The following is an 18,336-nucleotide window of genomic DNA, read 5'->3' as shown; positions in this document are numbered from 1 at the left end:
TGACAAATAAAATTTGATTTGATTTGAGTATAGCCAATGAAGATCTCCTCCACCGCATAAGCCCTAGGTGGCGCAAGACTGGACATCCCACTCAAGTTGAGTATAGGGCAAAAACACCTAGCACGACMTGACGCACCTCTCCTACGGGCGGCATGGAGGAGCACCCATAATAGAGTCATAGGCAGAAAATRCCAGTGGAGAGCTAGCCAGGCAGAGACAACAAGGGTGGTTTGTCATTCAAGTGCCTTTCAAGTGTCCTCAATCATAGGACCTACAGAAGAGATGAGAATTCAGTAAAGATTTAAAGATTGAGGCCGAGTCTCTCACATAGTTAGGCAGACCATTCCATAAAAATGGAGCACTATAGAAGAAAGTCCTGCCTCCAGCTGTTTGCCTAGAAATTTTTGGGACAATAAGGAGGCCTGCGTCTTGTGACCATAGCATACGTGTAGGTATGTAGGGCAGGACCAAATCGGAGAGATAGCTAGGAAGTTCATATAATGCATTGCAGGTTAGCAGTAAAACCTTGAAATTAGCCCTAGCCTTAACATGAAGCCAGTGTAGAGAGGCTAGCACTGGAGTAATATGATCACATTTGTTGGTTCWAGTCAAGATTCTAACTGCTGTACTCAGCACTAACTGAAGTGTATTTAGTGCTTTATCTGGGTAGCCGAAGAGTAGAGCATTGCAGTAGTCTAATCTGGAAGTGACAAAAGCATGGATTAGCATTTCTGTATAATTTTTGGACAAAAACGTTCAGATTTTTCAAAAAAGCTGCCCTTGAAATATTCTTGATATGTTCGACAAAAGAGAGATCAGGCTCCTTCAGTTTTATTTGAGACAACTGTTCAGCCATCAAGATTAATTGTCAGATCAAATAGCATATCTCTTTGTTTCTTGGGACCTGGAACTAGCATCTCTGTTTTGTCCGAGTTTAAAAGTTAAACATTTGCCGCCATCCACTTCCTGATGTCTTAAACACAAGCTTCCAGGGTAGGGAATTTTGGGGCTTCACCATGTTTTCATTGAAATGTACAGCTGTGTGTCGTCCGCAAAGCAGTGAAAGTTGACATTGTATTTTTGAATGACATCACCAAAAGGTAGAATATATAGTGAAACAATAGTGATCTTAAAACGGAAACTTGTGGAACATCGAAACTTACAATTGATTTGTCAGAAGACAAACCATCCAGAAACAAACTGATATCTTTCCGACAGATAAGATCTAAACCAAGCAAGAACTTGTGCATGTAGACCAATTAGGATTTCCAATCTCTCCAAAATAATGTAGTGATCGATGGTGTCAAAAGCGGCACTAAGGTCTAGGAGCACTAGGACAGGTGCAGAGCCTTGGTTTGACGCCATTGACGGTTTGACGCCAAGTGCAGTCCCAGTATCTTTTCTAAAAAAAATGAATTTTTTTGAGAGAGGAATGAGAGATTCGATATAGGTTGATAGTTTTTTACATTTTCCGGGTCAATGTTTGGCTTTTTCAAGAGAGGCTTTATTACTGCCACTTTTCGTGAGTTTGGTAGACATCCGGAGGATAGGGAGCCGTTTATTATGTTCAACATAGCACAGGAAGTAGCTATTTCGGTAGTTTATTTGGAATAGGATCCAGTTTGCAGCTTGAAGATTTAAAGGCCATGACTATTTTTGTGAATGTGTAAAGAGATAGAGGACTACAAAACGTATGTGTCTCCATTGATCCTAGGTCCTGGCAGTTCTGTGCAGACTCAGAACAACTGAGTTTCCGTAATTTGCTCTCTAATGACCRTGATCTTTTCATCTAAGAAGTTCATGAATTTCTCACTGCTGAATTGAAAGCTATCCTCTACTGATCAATGCTTCTTTTTAGTTAGCTTGGCGACAGTATCAAAAATAACATTTGTATTGTTCTTATTCTCATCAGTTAGGTTGGAAAAATAGACTGATTGAGCAGTAGTGAGGGCTCTTTGATATTGCACGGAACTTTCTTTCCAAGCTAGTCGGAAGACCTCCAATTTGGTGGAGCACCATTTCCGTTCCAATTTTGTGGAAGCTTGCTTCAGGGCTCGGAAGTCTTCTGTATAGGTTAAATTTACTGTAGGTCCTGGATAGCAGGAAGCTTGACCCCAGTGATGTACTGGGCCATACACACTACCCTCTGTAGCGCCTTATGGTGAGATGCAGAGCAGTTGCCATACCAGGCGGTGATGCAACCGGTCAGAATGCTCTCAATGGTGCAGCTGTAGAACTTTTTTCACCCTGTCGATGTTAATGGGGGACTGTTCAGCCCGCCTTTTCCTGTAGTCCACGATCAGCTCCTTTGTCTTGCTCAAATTGAGGGAGAGGTTGTTGTCCTGGCACCACACTGCCAGTTCTCTGACCTCCTTCCWATAGGCTGTCTCATCATTGTCGGTGATCAGGCCTACCACTGTTGTGTCATCAGCAAACTTAATGATGGTGTTGGAGTCATGTTTGGCCATGCAGTCGTGGGTGGACAGGGAGTACAGGAGGGGACTACGTACACACACCTGAGGGTCCCCAGTGTTGAGGATCAGCATGGCAGATGTGTTATTGCCTACCCTTACCATCTGGGGGAGGCCCGTCAGGAAGTCAAGGATCCAGTTGCAGAGGGAGGCGTTTAGTCCCAGGGTCCTTAGCTTAGTGATGAGCTTCGTGGGCACTATGGTTTTGAATGCTGAGCTGTGGTAAATGAACAGCATTCTCACATATGTGTTCCTTTTGTTCAGGTGGGAAAGTGCAGTGTGGAGTGCGATTGAGATTGGGTCATCTGTGGATCTATTGGGGTGGTATGTGAATTAGAGTGGGTCTAGGGTATCCGGGAGGATGCTGTTGATGTGAGCCATGACCAGCTTTTCAAAGCACTTCATGGCTCCTGACRTGAGGGCTACAGGGCGGTAATCATTTAGGCAGGTTACCCTCACTTCCTTGGGTACAGGGACTATGGTGGTCTGCTTGAAACATGTAGACATTACAGAATCGGTCAGGGAGAGGTTGAAAATGTCAGTGAAGACAATTGCCAATTGGTACGCGCATGCTCTGAGTACACATCTTGGTAATCCTTCTGGCCCCACGGCTTTGTGAATGTTGACCTGTTTAAAGGTCWTACTCACATTGGCTACCGAGAGCGTTATCACAGTCATCCAGAACAGCTGGTGCTCTCGTGCATGCTTCAGTGTTGCTTGCCTCGAGGCGAGCATAAAAGGCGTTYAGCTTCCCTTTGTAGGCCGTAATAGTTTTCAAGCCCTGCCATATCCGACGAACATCAGAGCCATTGTAGTTGGATTCAATCTTAACAAGAAGTTAAGCTTTCTGAGAATATCAGATATGTCTATGTCCTTGGAAATGTTATTGTTACTTACAACCTCATGCTAGTCACATTAGCCTACGTTAGCTCAACCGTCCCGCAGGGGACCTACCAATCCTGAAGAAGTTTTAATCCTGTATTGAAGCTTTGCTTGTTTAATGGCTCGTCTGAGAGCATAGCGGGATTTATTATAAGCATCTGGATTAATGCCCCGCTCCTTGAAAGMGGYAGCTCTAGCCTTTAGCTCAATGCGGATGTTGCCTGTAATCCATGGCTTCTGGTTGGGATATGTACATACAGTCACTGTGGGGACGACGTTGTCGATGCACTTATTAATGAAGCCGATGACTGAGGTGGTATAATCCTCAATGCCATTGGATGAATCCCGGAACATATTCCAGTCTGTGCTAGCAAAACAGTCCTGTAGCGTAGCATCCACGTTATTTGACCATTTCCGTATTGAGCGAGTCACTGGTACCTCCTGCTTTAGTTTTTGCTTGTAAGCAGGAATCAGGAGGATAAAATAATGGTAAGATTTTCCAAATGGAGGGCAGGGGAGAGCTTTTTATGCATCTCTGTGTGTGGAGTAAAGGTGGTCTAGACTTGTTTTTCCTTTGGTTGCACATGTTACATGCTGGTAAAAATGATTTAAGTTTGCCAGCATTAAGTTCCCCGGCCACTAAGAACGGCGCTTCTGGATGAGCATTTTCTTATTTGCTTATGGCCTTATAGAGTTGGTTGAGTGCGGTAATTGTGCCAGCATCGGTCTGTGGTGATAAATAGATGGCTACGAATAATATAGATGTGAACTCTCTTGATAGATAGTGTGGTCTACAGCTTATCAATTGGTACTCTAGCTCAGGCGAGCAATACCTCTAGACTTGTTTAATATTAGACATTGCGCACCAGCTGTTATTGACAAAGACACACACCTCCACCCTTCGTCTTGCTAGAAACAGCTTCTTCTCTGTTCTGCCGGTGTATGGAAAATCCCACCAGCTCTATATTATCCGTGGTCGTCGTTCAGCCACGACTCGGTGAAACATAAGCTATTACAGTTTTTAATGTCCCGTTGGTAGGATAATTGTAATCGTGGGTCATCAATTTTATTTTCCAATGTTTGCATGTTAGCAAGTAGAACGAATGGCAGTGGGTGTTTACTCGCTCGCCCGATCTGTGTCCTCTTTCCCTCTTTCCCAGGGATTTGGGCCTGTTCCCGGGAAAGCAGTATATCCTTCTCGTCGAACTCATTAAAGGAAAACACTTTTTCTAGTTTGTGGTGAGTAATTGCTGTTCTGATGTCCAGAAGTTATTTTTGGTCATAAGAGACGGTAGCAGCAACATTATGTACAAAATACGTTTAAAAAAATAAGTTACAAAAAAACGACCAAAATAGCACAGTTGGTTAGGAGCACGTAAAACGGTCAGCCATCCTCTTCGGCGTCATCTTATGATATTCTATGGTATTGTTTAAAGCGCTGTTGACGTCTGACCGCTGACATTTTTGTGATTCTACATGTAAAACTGATTTGCACTCAGTTCGCAAGTATTCTCAACAGGCAAACACTTTTGGTGCACGTAAGAGCTGTGCTCATAATTCTAAATATATTTCAGATAAGCATATGTACAAAGTAGAGTTACTGGTACTATGGATTTTCTATTATAATTGTAAGGCTGTATCACAGATGTCCCTTTGATTCCCAATGTATTAATCAAATTACCCTGCATTTCCTATATTTTTTATGATATTGACCAATTCTTATGTACATGGCTGCATTTACACAGGCAACCCAATTCTGATATTTTGACCAATCTTTTCAGATCAGATCTTTTTCAGAGCTGATCTGATTGGTCAGAAGATGCTAGCCATTGATGCATAAACTGTCACCTTGGTAACTGTATTGAAAGCTATGTTCTATATATTTTGGAAGTTGACTTATATCACCTAGAGAATATACTGAATCGACTTTTGGTATGAGAACAAAGTATTGCAATTGTGTGGTAAGTCCCTTGATGGCTGTATATTAAGGTGTGAGCACACTCAGACACACCAAAACCTCATGGCATTAAATCCTGTCTTGGTTGTACTATTAAGATAAACTGTTCTTATCCAGACTCAGGGGCAATTGAGCGCAGCACGAGTTATATTCAGCATTATAAAATGGGTTGTTTGGATCCTGGATGTTGATTGGTTGATAGCAGGGAGTTATTCACCACAATCCCCGGGTAATGCCTGTTAAAAGTTCCATTTGATTTATCAATGCTAATCCACTGTCCCACAGCCCAGCCAGGCAATTCATACACTTAATCTGGCCTGAAAAAAATGTCTAGACATTATTTCCCCATGCTTACTAGACTAGCATTTGGTTTGCAACAGTTGGGGGTTGTCTAAACCTTGCTGCCTTCATCTCCGACCTGTGCAACAATGTTGCAGTTTTTTTGCGACATAGAGACAATGAACTTGTATAGACGGACAGATTCTCTGAGCCAGGCAAATACGTTTATCAAGCTCATTATAATGGGTATATCCAAGGAAATTGCAATAGAAACAAAGGTAAAACAATCTAAAATGCACATAGTTTGCTGTCATTTCATCTACTTGATGTGAATGTGTGTTAGCTTAATTAAGTTGGCTAGCTAGCAAAGGAGAAGTAGCTAGCTTCCATGGCAAACTTTTTTGCTTAGAACTTTGGATAACAACTATTCCAATAGAATGGACAACCAGCATGTTCAGATTCTCAGAACTAACGAATGGCTTCTGCCCAGACTATATTGTTTGGTGGAACGATGAAATAGAACTCAATTAAAGAAATAAAACRATGAAAACATGTAATTAATGTTTTTAAAAATATGTTGGTTTCCATTTTATAAAATTAATAATGCCCTCAAACTCAGGAATTATCGTGAATAACACCCTCCTAAGGGCTGTTTACCCAGCCATTGGCTTCTGGTGAACCTAAGAACAGCCCTTAGTCAGGAGTTATTCACACGATAATCGGCRTGTTCTTGTGCCTTATTGCTTTAATAGGAAACAGTGTCAGTTAACATGTTGGAGAACATCTTCAGCTATAGACCAAAACCAGACACTGGTAGACTCATTGCTATAGCCAAAACAGGCCTGCATGTGGTGGACTAACACCACTCATGAGGCCACTAGGTCATTTGACTGTAGGAAAGGGTTTTAAGCTATTTTGATTTTGAAACCCCAAGAAAGCATCAAACAATGGGTTCTGTCACTCCTAGCCTAGAGGCACCAACACCCAGGTGGCTTCTTGGGGCCCCCAGGCCGGCCCTTCTTTAATGAGGTCTGCAATGCGAAAAATACTCTTCTTGCCTTCCTTTCACATGGACCTGTCATCAGGTGTTCCAGGATGCATCAAAGCAGTCCAAACAAGCTCCTCTTAAACCGAGTCAAATGCCTCAAACAAAGCTCAACGTTTCGACCAAGTGCTACGCCCCCCCCAAGATGAGTAATTTGTAATTTGTACAAACGTGTGCTCAGCTTGTCTTTTGGCCAACTTTTTGGCTGATTTGTGCAAACCATACAAACAGAAGTGCTCTCTCTGCAGAATGATCAGAGCTCCTTTCCTTGAGTTTAAGCAGACAGGCACCAAATATTTTTTTATGCAGCTCTTTTTGCAGAGACAGACATTTGGCTGCCTTTAAGGGAATGAGAGGCTCTTCATCAAACACAAACAGTCAAACACTTTCAGWCAGATAAAGGAGAAAAGGCTCCACAATAACCAGACTCTAGAGCAGGGGTACTCAACTACTATTTGAGAAGGTCCAGTGACACATATTTCCTCGGTGGCAAAGGTCCGGATGTATATCGTCCTTTATCGGCTCTGTGGTACAGCGTAGTAACAAACATAGTTGTCTACGACTTAGGAAACATATTGTTACATAAAATGTACATAAAAATTATTAAAACTTATTTCGAATGTAAACATGTGCAACATTGCATCAACACTGCTGAATAACAAAAGTGGGTGCATTATTGTCTATGCAAAAAGTGCGCTGTGAACSATGGGCCTTGAATATTATTATTTCAAATAAAATAAAGTGCATGTTTTCTGGAGAACAAAGGAGAGTTGAACAAAAATAATCATCTGAATGCACAGAACGTCACTGTGGGCCATGCAATATTAATGTATAAGTCACTCTGGGCCTTGCTCTGCATTAATGAGAGAAATTACGCTTTCTGTCTCTTGCCAATGCTTTGAACTTTGACACAAAATCTGAGACACTGGTGCAGGTGTTCATTGGTGAGCCTGGTGCGTTATTTGTTTTTAATAAAGTAAATTGTGGAGAAGGCTGATTCACAGCTGTATGTGGAGCCAAACATGGTCAGGATGTATAGTCCCTGTTCTCAAGAAACAGCCACATCAGCTGCAGGCACCATTTTTCCCAAGTAAGTGACGGGGTCACAATCACCAGCATGCTCCTTCAAAGCCACATTTTATTGCAGCTCAATCTACTCCATTTGCAGTGATGCAACATCGACYCATCTGAAGATCTATTTTGGTTCTTCTGACAACTTTGTCACATTTGTGACCAAGAAGGGGTGCTGGATGAGCAGCAGCAGTTCTCTTCCAACAGTGAAGTCATCAAAGCGAGCGTTGAAGTTATCCACCAACTTCTGGATGAAATCAACATGGTTGAGAACATCTGTCTCATTTGCACCAGAAGATTGGGGAAGTGGACAAGTTCTCCCTGGAGATCAATCTTGAAAAGCTCCAATTTCTTCTGGAAAGCCCGGACTGCTGTTATCATATCCCTGTGTTGTTCCGTCCCTGCAGCTTGACATTCAGTTTATTAAGGCGTGATGTAATGTCTGTCAAAAAATATTCTCCTCATCTTCAAAAAACTCTGAAAACTGAGATGACTTGTCACTCTTTTGCTCTGATAAGAAAGCTTTGATTTACTCCTGAATGGCACAAAAGCGTTCCACAACCTTGCCTTTGCTAAGCCATCTGACATTGGCCTCATGACCTCAGAATACTCTTTTTCCAGACAGATGTTAACGCAAGTGTAGCGAAATGCTTACGCTTCTAGTTCTGACAGTGCAGTAATATCTAACAAGTAATCTAACAAAATTATACCGACTACCGTATACAGCTGAAGTCGGAAGTTTACATACACCTGAGCCAAATGCATTTAAACTCAGTTTTTCACAATTCCTGAAATTTAATCCTAGTAAAAATTCCCTGTCTGTTAGGATCATCACTTTATTTTAAGAATGTGAAATGTCAGAATAATAGTAGAGAGAATGATTTATTTCAGCTTTGAATTCTTTCATCACATTCCCAGTAGGTCAGAAGTTTACATACTCAACTAGTATTTGGTAGCATTGCCTTCAAATTGTTTAACTTGGGTCAAACGTTTCGGGTAGCCTTCCACAAGCTTCCCAAAATAAGTTGGGTGAATTTTGGCCCATTCCTCCTGGTGTAACTGAGTCAGGTTTGTAGGCCTCCTTACTCACACACACTTTTTCAGTTCTGCCCACAAATGTTCTATAGGATTGAGGTCAGGGCTTTGTGATGGCCACTCCAATAACTTGACTTTGTTGTCCTTAAGCCATTTTGCCACAACTTTGGAAGTATGCTTGGGGTCATTGTCCATTTGGAAGACCCATTTGTGACCAAGCATTAACTTCCTGACTGATGTCTTGAGATGTTGCTTCAATATAACCACATCATTTTCTTTCCTCATGAGGCCATCTATTTTGTGAAGTGCATCAGTCCCTCCTGCAGCAAAGCACCCCCACAACATGATGCTGTCACCCCCATGCTTCACAGTTGGGATGGTGTTCTTCGGCTTGCAAGCCTCCCCCTTTTTCCTCCAAACATAACGATGGTCATTATGACCAAACAGTTCTATTTTTGTTTCTTCAGACCAGAGGACATTTCTCCAAAAAGTACGTTTTTTGTCCCCATGTGCAGTTGCAAACCGTAGTCTGGCTTTTTTATGGCAGTTTTGGAGCAGTAGCTTCTTCCTTGCTGAGCGGCTTTTCAGGTTATGTCGATATAGGCCTCGTTTTACTGTGGATATAGATATGTTTGTACCTGTGTCCTCCAGCATCTTCACAAGGTCCTCTGCTGTTGTTCTGGGATTGATTTGCACTTTTCGCACCAAAGTACGTTCATCTCTAGGAGACAGAACGCATCTCCTTACTGAGTGGTATGACGGCTGCGTGGTCCCATGGTGTTTATACTTGCGTACTATTATTTGTACAGATGAACGTGGTGCCTTCAGGCATTTGGAAATTGCCTGAAGGTCTTGGTGGATTTCTTTGATTTTCCCATGATGTCAAGCAAAGAGGCACTGAGTTTGAAGGTAGGCCTTGAAATAAATCCACAGGTACACCTCCAATTGACTCAAATGATGTCAATTAGCCTATCAGAAGCTTCTAAAGCTATGACATAATTTTCGGGAATTTTCCAAGCTGTTTAAAGGCACAGTTAAAATGGTGTATGTGAACTTCTGACCCACTGGAATTGTGATACAGTGAATTATACGTGAAATAATCTGTCTGTAAACAATTGTTGGAAAAATTACAGTCATTCACAAAGTAGATGTCCTAACCGTCTTGCAAAAACTGTAGTTTGTTGACAAGAAATTTGTGGAGTGCTTGATAAACAAGTTTTAATGTCTCCAACCTAAGTGTATGTAAACTTCTGAATTMAACTGTAGGTATTCCTCTTGTCCAGATGGGATAGGGCAGTGTGATGGCGATTGCATCATCTGTGGACCTGTTGGGAGGTAAGCAAATTGGAGGGGGTCTAGGGTATCAGGTAGGGTGGAGGTGATATGATCCTTGACTAGTCTCTCAAAGCACTTCATGATGACATAAGTGAGTGCCTCGGGGCGATAGTCATTTAATTCAGTTACCTTAGCTTTCTTGGGAACAGGAACAATGGTGGCCATCTTGAAGCATGTGGAGACAGCAGACTGGGATAGGGATTGATTGCTCTGAGGACGTGGCTAGGGATGCCGTCTGGGCCTGCAGCCTTGCGAGGGTTAACACGTTTAAATGTTTTACCACGGAGAAGGAGAGTACACAGGCTTTGGTAGCGGGCCGTGTCAATGGCACTGTATTGTCCTCAAAGTGAGCAAAGAAGTTGTTTAATTTGTTTGAGAGCAAGATGTCGATGTCTGTGACAGGGCTAGTCATCTTTTTGTAATCCGTGATTGACCGTAGACCCTGCCACATATGTCTCGTGTTTGAGCCGTTGAATTGCGATTCTACTTTGTCTATATACTGACGCTTTGCTTATTTTAATGCCTTGCGGAGGGAATAGCTACACTGTTTGTATTCGTTCATGTCATCTACAAAATAGCTTCCAATACTCTACTCAGCAAACTGGATGCAGTTTATCACAGTGCCATCCGTTTTGTCACTAAAGCACCTTATACGACCCACCACTGCGACCTGTATGCCCTAGTCGGCTGGCCCTCGCTACATGTTCGTCGTCAGACCCACTGGCTCCAGGTCATCTACAAGGCTATGCTAGGTAAAGTGCCGCCTTATCTCAGTTCACTGGTCACGATGGCTACACTCACCCGTAGCACGCGCTCCAGCAGGTGTATCTCACTGATCATCCCTAAAGCCAAAACCTCATTTGGCCGCCTTTCCTTCCAGTTCTCTGCTGCCTGCGACTGGAACGAATTGCAAAAATCTCTGAAGTTGGAGACTTTTATCTCCCTCAACAACTTTAAACATCTGCTATCTGAGCAGCTAACCGATCGCTGCAGCTGTACGTAGTCCATCGGTATATAGCCCACCCAGTTTACCTACCTCACCCCCCATACTGCTTTTATTTATTTACTTTTCTGCTCTTTTGCACACCAGTATCTCTACTTGCACATGATCATCTGATGATTTATCACTCCAGTGTTAATCTGCTAAATTGTAATTATTCGATTTATTGCCTACCTCCTCATGCCTTTTGCACACATTGTATATAGATTCTCTTTTTTTCTACCATGTTATTGACTTGTTTATTGTTTACTCCATGTGTAACTCTGTGTTGTCTGTTCACACTGCTATGCTTTATCTTGGCCAGGTCGCAGATGCAAATGAGAACTTGATCTCAACTAGCCTACCTGGTTAAATAAAGGTGAAATAAAAATAAAAAATAAAAAATGATTACACCATAAGTCGTTAATCATAAGGAATACACCCCCGCCCTTCTTCTTACCAGATGGATGCTAGTTTCTGTCGGTGCGATGCATGAAGAAACCGGTTGGCTGTACCAACTCTGACAACATATCCCGAGTGAGCCATGTTTCCGTGAAACAGAGAATGTTACAATTGTATGTCTCTCTGGAAGGCAACTTGTGCCCTAATTTTGTTCACCTTGTCTAGAGATTGGACATTGGTGGGTAAGATGCTCGGAAGCGGTGGATGGTGTGCTTGCCTTCTAAGTCTGACCAGGAGGCCGCTCCGTCTGCCTCTCCTGCGGCRACAACGTTGTTTTGGGTCGGCCTCCGCTTCGGGAAAGTCGCATTCCTGGTCGTAATGTTGKTAAATTGACGTCGCTTTTATTTCCAATAGTTCTTCCCAGCTGTATGTATTAACACTTGAGATTTTCTGGGCTAATAATGTAAAAAAATGACTGCATAGTTTCCTAAGGACCTGAAGCCAGGCGACCATCTCTGTCGGCACCATCTTGCTAGTGATATCCGTATCACCGTAGACTACATCACTGCTGTCATCCTTACCTCCAAGTGTTTATTCAAGTTGGATAATCTTTGGATGAGTTGCACCATTGGAAGAGTCGCACCATTGGAAAACATAGCTTGGACTGTAGCCTACAAAAACCTATTCCTGCTCTTTTCCCACGATTGATCAAACACATTTGGTGTGTCATTATAGTGGTCTCTAAATTGTGGTCAGACTTGCTCAAGTGGTGTCAAAGATTTATTTTCGCAAACATCCTTTCTGAATTTAAAAGTAATCCTTGAAGTAATCTTCTAGTTTTTCAAAATGATTTGTAATCTGATTACAATATTTTTGCTGGCAACGTAACGGATTACAGGAACCATTTTTTTGTAATCCCTTACAAAAAMCGAAAGGTTGCAAGATCGAATCCCCGAGCTGACAAGGTAAAAATCTGTCGTTCTGCCCCTGAACAAGGCAGTTAACCCACTGTTCCTAGGCCGTCATTGAAAATAAGAATTTGTTCTTAACTGACTTGCCTAGTTAAATAAAGGTTAAACATTTTWTTTTTTWTTTTTTTACAGATGACATGTAATCCGTTACTCCCCAACCCTGGGCATTGGAAACATATGTTTACAATCATGAGGGAAGTATGTGTCTTTAATGTGGTCATACATTTGACAGGAGGATAGGAAGTGCAGCTCAGTTGTCAAAGCCAGGTCTGCCTCTGTATAGCCATGTCTGCCTCTGTACATAGTCAAAGCTCTCCTTAATTTTGGGTCAGGTATTCTGTCACTGTGTACTCTCTGTTTACGGGGAACTAGCATTCTAGTTTGCTCAGTTTTTTTGTTAATTCTTTCCAATGTGTCAAGTAATTATTTTTTTGTTTTCTCATGATTTGTTTGGGTCTAATTGTGCTGCTGTCCCGAGACTCTGTTTGTTTGTGAACAGAGCTCAATGACCAGCTTGTTAATGGGACTCTTCTACAGGTTCATCTTTCTGTAGGTGATGGGTTTGTTATGACATTTTTTGGAATCGCTTCCTTTACAATGGCAAGAAAAAGTATGTGAACCCTTTTGAAATACCTGGATTTCTGCACAAATTGGTCATAAAATGTAATCTGATCTTCATCTTTGTCACAACAATAGACAAACACAGTCTGCTTAAACTAATAACACACAAACAATTATACGTTTTCATGTCTTTATTGAACACACTGTGTAAACATTCACAGTGCAGGGTGGGAAAAGTATGTGAACCCTTGGATTTAGTAACTGGTTGACCCTTCTTTGGTAGCAATAACCTCAAGCAAACGTTTTCTGTAGTTGCAGATCAGACCTGCACAACGGTCAGGAGGAATGTTTTATCATTCCTCTTTACAAAACAGTTTCAGTTCAGCAATATTCTTGGGATGTCTGGTGTGAACTGCTCTCTTGAGGTCAAGCCACAGCATCTCAAACAGGTTAAGATCAGGACTGGGCCACTCCAGAAGGCGTATTTTCTTCTGTTGAAGCCATTCTGTTGTTGATTTACTTCTGTGTTTTGGGTCGTTGTCATGTTACATCACCCAACTTCTGTTGAGTTTCAATTGGMGGACAGATAGCCTAACATTCTCCTGCAAAATGTCTTGATAAACTTGGAATTAATTTTTCTACCGATGATAGCAAGCTGTCCAGGCCCTGAGGCAGCAAAGCAGTCCCAAACCATGATGCTCCCATCACTATACTTTACAGTTGGGATGAGGTTTTGATGTTGGTGTGCTGTGCCTTTTTTTCTCCACACATAGTATTGTGTGTTCGTTCCAAACAACTCAACTGTAGTTTCATCTGTCCACAGAATATTTTGCCAGTAGCGCTGTGGAACATCCAGATGCACATTTGCAAACTTCAGACGTGCAGCAATGTTTTTTTTGGACAGCAGTGGCGTCTTCCGTGTTGTGCTCCCATGACCACCATTCTTGTTTAGTGTTTGACTTATCGTAGACTCATCAACAGAGATGTTAGCATGTTCCAGAGATTTCTGTAAGTCTTTAGCTGACACTACAATTCTTCTTAATCCTCATTGAGCATTCTGCGCTGTGCTCTTGCAGTCATCTTTGCAGGACTGCCACTCCTAGGGAGAGTAGCAACAGTGCTGAACTTTCTCTATTTATAAACAATTTGTCTTACCGTGGACTGATGAACATCAAGGCTTGTAGAGATTCTTTTGTAACCCTTTCCAGCTTTATGCAAGTCAACAATTCTTAATCATAGGTCTTCTGAGATATCTTTGTTTGAGGCATGGTTCACATCAGGCAATGCTTCTTGTGAATAGCAAACTCAAATTTTGTGAGTGTTTTTCTAGGGCAAGGTAGCGCTAACCAACACCTCCAATCTTGTCTCATTGATTGGACTCCAGGTTAGCTGACTCCTAACTACAATTAGCTTTTGGAGAAGTCATTAGCCTAGGGGTTCACATACTTTTATGTATTCAATATAGACAAGTTATTAGTTACACTATGTTTGTATGTTGTTGTGACTGATGAAGATCAGATCAAATTTGATGACCAACTTATGCAGAAATCCAGGTAATTCCAAAGGGTTCACATACTTTTTCTTGCCACTGTAGGTGGTTGTGTTTTATGGATTTTGTACAAAGAGGATATTTTGTGTAGATTCTGCATGCAGTCTCAATTTGGTGTTTTTGTGAATTCTTGGTTGGTGAGCGGACCCCAGACCCCACAACCATAAAGGGCAATGGGTTCTATAACTGATTCAAGTATAAATACAGTAGGTATGGATAGTTTTTTGTGTGCTCTAGGGCAACGGTGTCTAGATGGAATTTGTATGTGTGGTCTGTATACACTCACTGTAGATCATTTCTTGTTTTTAATCTGCGAGAGAAGCGCTACCMCTGTTGGCAAGCCGCTGTACGACACACAATGAGTTGCATATTGCATGCTGAATGTTACGTCGTAACACGTCACAATATAACATACAGCATCAGCGGTCAGTTTTTTCAACTTTTCTTGAATACTATTAGACCATTACCATGTAAATCAACGCTTGAATAGAAACATAGTTTACACCCTGGATTTTGATGCCAACACAGTCACTACAGTCCCATTCATTTCCATTGCAGCCTCGTTTGAATGCTGAGGTTACGCAAAATGTGTACGGAATCGTTTTAGCTACCGTTAGCTAGCTAGGCTTGACAGGGGYGTAATGTTAAAAGCTAACTGGAAGCCTAGCTAGCTAACAAATAATGAAATTGGCCTTTCCTTCAGGGAAAAACATTCTTACCCCCTATCAATCCTCAAGGTGACAGCTAACATTTGAAAACATTTAGGCATATTTTTTCTTACTGGTTAATATAAGCTAGCTAGCTTCTTCCAGTTAGTTTTCTCGTCATGATTGAAGCAGGTAGAGTAGCTATACAATTTTGGTTCATGATTTACGCATTGATAGTTTGGAGTGGATCACAGACCAACACTACCACTATGTTGGGACCGCCGCTCACGTCCCAATCTGCACCCATCACATCCGTTGCCCATAACAAGCAGGGCAGGCAAGTGTATTGAGGGTATGCAACTGTAATTTTCTGTTAAATAAATCAAATATATTTTTTGCAAAGATAGGCCTACGTTTGCATCTTTACAGAAAACATGTCTTGTGATTGGAGCTCTGTTTTCGCTATGCTACATTTTTAAAACAGAAATAGCAACTTGGATTAAGTATAACAGTGATTACCTGTCTGTGCCTTGTATAGCCTACTACAGAATATGGTGCAAATGTATGCTCAGATATGTCACYTTCATTTGAAGAAGTACAAAGATTTTCGGCACCTAAACAGGTCAAATAATTTGTCTGCTGGAAATTTCATATGAGGATGAAAATTACATATCATGTAATGATATCTATAGAAATGTCGATATTTTTTTATTTAGATATATACGATACATAAATGATCAGGTAATGAATGCAGATATGATAGATTTCTGAAAAAATGTGGATGCCTAAGTACAATTATGTCAGCATATTGACACATACCCTTTCGGGAGATGTCACATGCACAAGTACAGTGAAATGCCTTTCTTGCAAACTGAAAACCCAACAATGCAATAATCAATAACAATGTATTACTAGAAAAAAACACGATAAATAGGAATAGAAAATATGAAATACCCAATAAAGTAAGTAAGCATGCTATATACATGAAATGTTTAAAAGTCAGTTCCAATACCGTATTATTATATTCTACAAATACGTAAGCGGGTAGAGGTGCATCAGGTGCGTGTCTTGAACGTTTTTCACCCCAGATACAGTCAGTGAGATTTCTGAGGTCTGAATTGAACGCATGTAGAAACTGTCCCATTAGGTATAATATCGTAGCTCCTTATATGAAATTAACGACATGCATATCTGGAGCATGTCTACTCCTTAAATCTATACACATATCCAGAAATATATAGATAAAGATATCCCCTGATATTAACCCCTTTCACCCAGTGTACCTAGCTAACATCAGTGAATTAAGTTTGGATGTTATGAGCTACTTAACTAACTGAAGTTGCTACAAAAGATGGTGGATAATGTTTCTATACCATGTCTGGTTGCTACTGCTAGCCAGCTAAATGTTGGATAGCCAGCGACATGTAGCTAGCTAGCGAATGTAGATACCATCTAGCTAAATGTATTAGCTAGTACCTTATAATTTTACCTGGTAACGTCAAGTGTTAGTATTCATTTAGCTAACAAGTCTATTGATTAAGATATTGGAACAACCATAGGAACATGTATCCTTAGTTAGCTAATAAAGTCTAATGTTGTTGCAATTGGATTGCTGTAGCTAGATAGCTTGCCAACAAAGCTGATTGCGGAGGTATTGTGCCACTCAATTTCCTTTTCAAAAGTATTGCTCTATGTGCAGGTGAACATTACAGATATGCTATATAAATCTAGTATTATCTTTGAAAATGGAATGTACTTTTTGTGTTAGTAGCTCCCTCTTCATGGGATGTGGCATGAAAGACAGAGCCTACATTTTACAGTGTGTGGCTTCCATTTATTCACTCAATGCTATATTCATATTTTCTTCTTTGTGTTCTTAGCCTGATCCAGGATGGGGGTTTCTAAAAATGTCAGAGGTCATGCCATGCTTGATCATACCCTACAGCTGTCCTTGAAGGGGCTATTACTGGGCTGCTATCACCAAAGCCAGGAGGCTGATAACTGCTGTCGTGAAATTGCCAGTGGTCAATGAGAGCATGATCAATAAGTGTGGCAAAACCTTCATCCAAGAATGCACCACATGCTGGAACAGCACCTTTGATATGATGAAGAGACTGCTTGAGACAAAGCCTCACCTGAATGAAGTTCTTGAGGAGCAGAATATGGACACCTTGCTGACCAGCAACTGGAACAACCATGAGCAGCTTGTGAAGTTGCTGGATCCGTTCCAAACCCACCGACCAACTTCCTGTATTTTATTTATGCCATGTATTATGTATTTTAAGATAAGTGTTTAGCAATTTTTTTATGATGTAAATTCTGTATTTATTCCATTTTTATCTGTGAGCAAAAATGTATAAACTCAAACTCAAACAAATTCATCCCCCCCAAAAACCTAGAGGCCTACGACACATACATGGCTCCTAGCCTCACACGCAAAGGCTACTTTCTGGCCCTAACACTAAAACTGAAAGTAAATAATATAAAAACAAAATATAAATGTTTTTATCAAACTGAAACTAAATAAAAAAGAGTAAATCAAATCTGAAAACTAACTGAAACTAAACTCAATTTCAAATAAAAATCTAAAAACAAATAGAAATAAAAACCAATATTRAATCACAAAACTATAATAAGCTTGCTTGTAATGTTTTGATGGCACAATCACAGTATACTGRAACTATGGTGGTGATATGTTTGTGGACACATTCCAGCAAAAATACACTGTACTTGGACAGCCTTTTTTGTGTTGTTCTGCCCATGATGAAAAACGTACATTTCGCCAATTCATTGAACTTGTTTTTCCCTCTCAAACACTCTTGTCAGTTTCTCTCACTTAGTTAATTTTTTATGGCACTCATCTCTGATTTAATTTGCTTATTTTTTGCTCCTCTAGTTGAGTTTAGAGGTCAGTAGGTTAGTGTTACAGTTAGAAATAATTAGACAGTAATTACACAGTGGTTTGTGACAAAGTTATGTTCAGGGCAATAATTACATAGCCAAGTTTCGATGAATGTCTTTGTTGTTTCACAATTGACCATATCTGAACTCCCCATCGCCTCCAGTGATCCTTGGTGTTGTGTAATGTGTCATAACCTGCCTCTCTCAGGCTCTTCAAAGACAGCCTTAATTGCAGTTATTTTCCCCAGGTT

General features: G+C 41.0%; 1 pseudogene; it reads right to left on the bottom strand.

Moving 5' to 3' along the window:
* LOC111959232 (piggyBac transposable element-derived protein 4-like) overlaps positions 1–18,336 on the bottom strand; it is a 104,828-nt pseudogene that overhangs the window by 23,454 nt on the left and 63,038 nt on the right.

Source organism: Salvelinus sp. IW2-2015, linkage group LG36, assembly GCF_002910315.2.
Source record: "Salvelinus sp. IW2-2015 linkage group LG36, ASM291031v2, whole genome shotgun sequence".
Lineage (NCBI taxonomy): Eukaryota > Metazoa > Chordata > Actinopteri > Salmoniformes > Salmonidae > Salvelinus > Salvelinus sp. IW2-2015.
The sequence above is the reverse complement of the archived record's forward strand: the minus strand, read 5'-3'. Positions and strand labels throughout refer to the sequence as shown.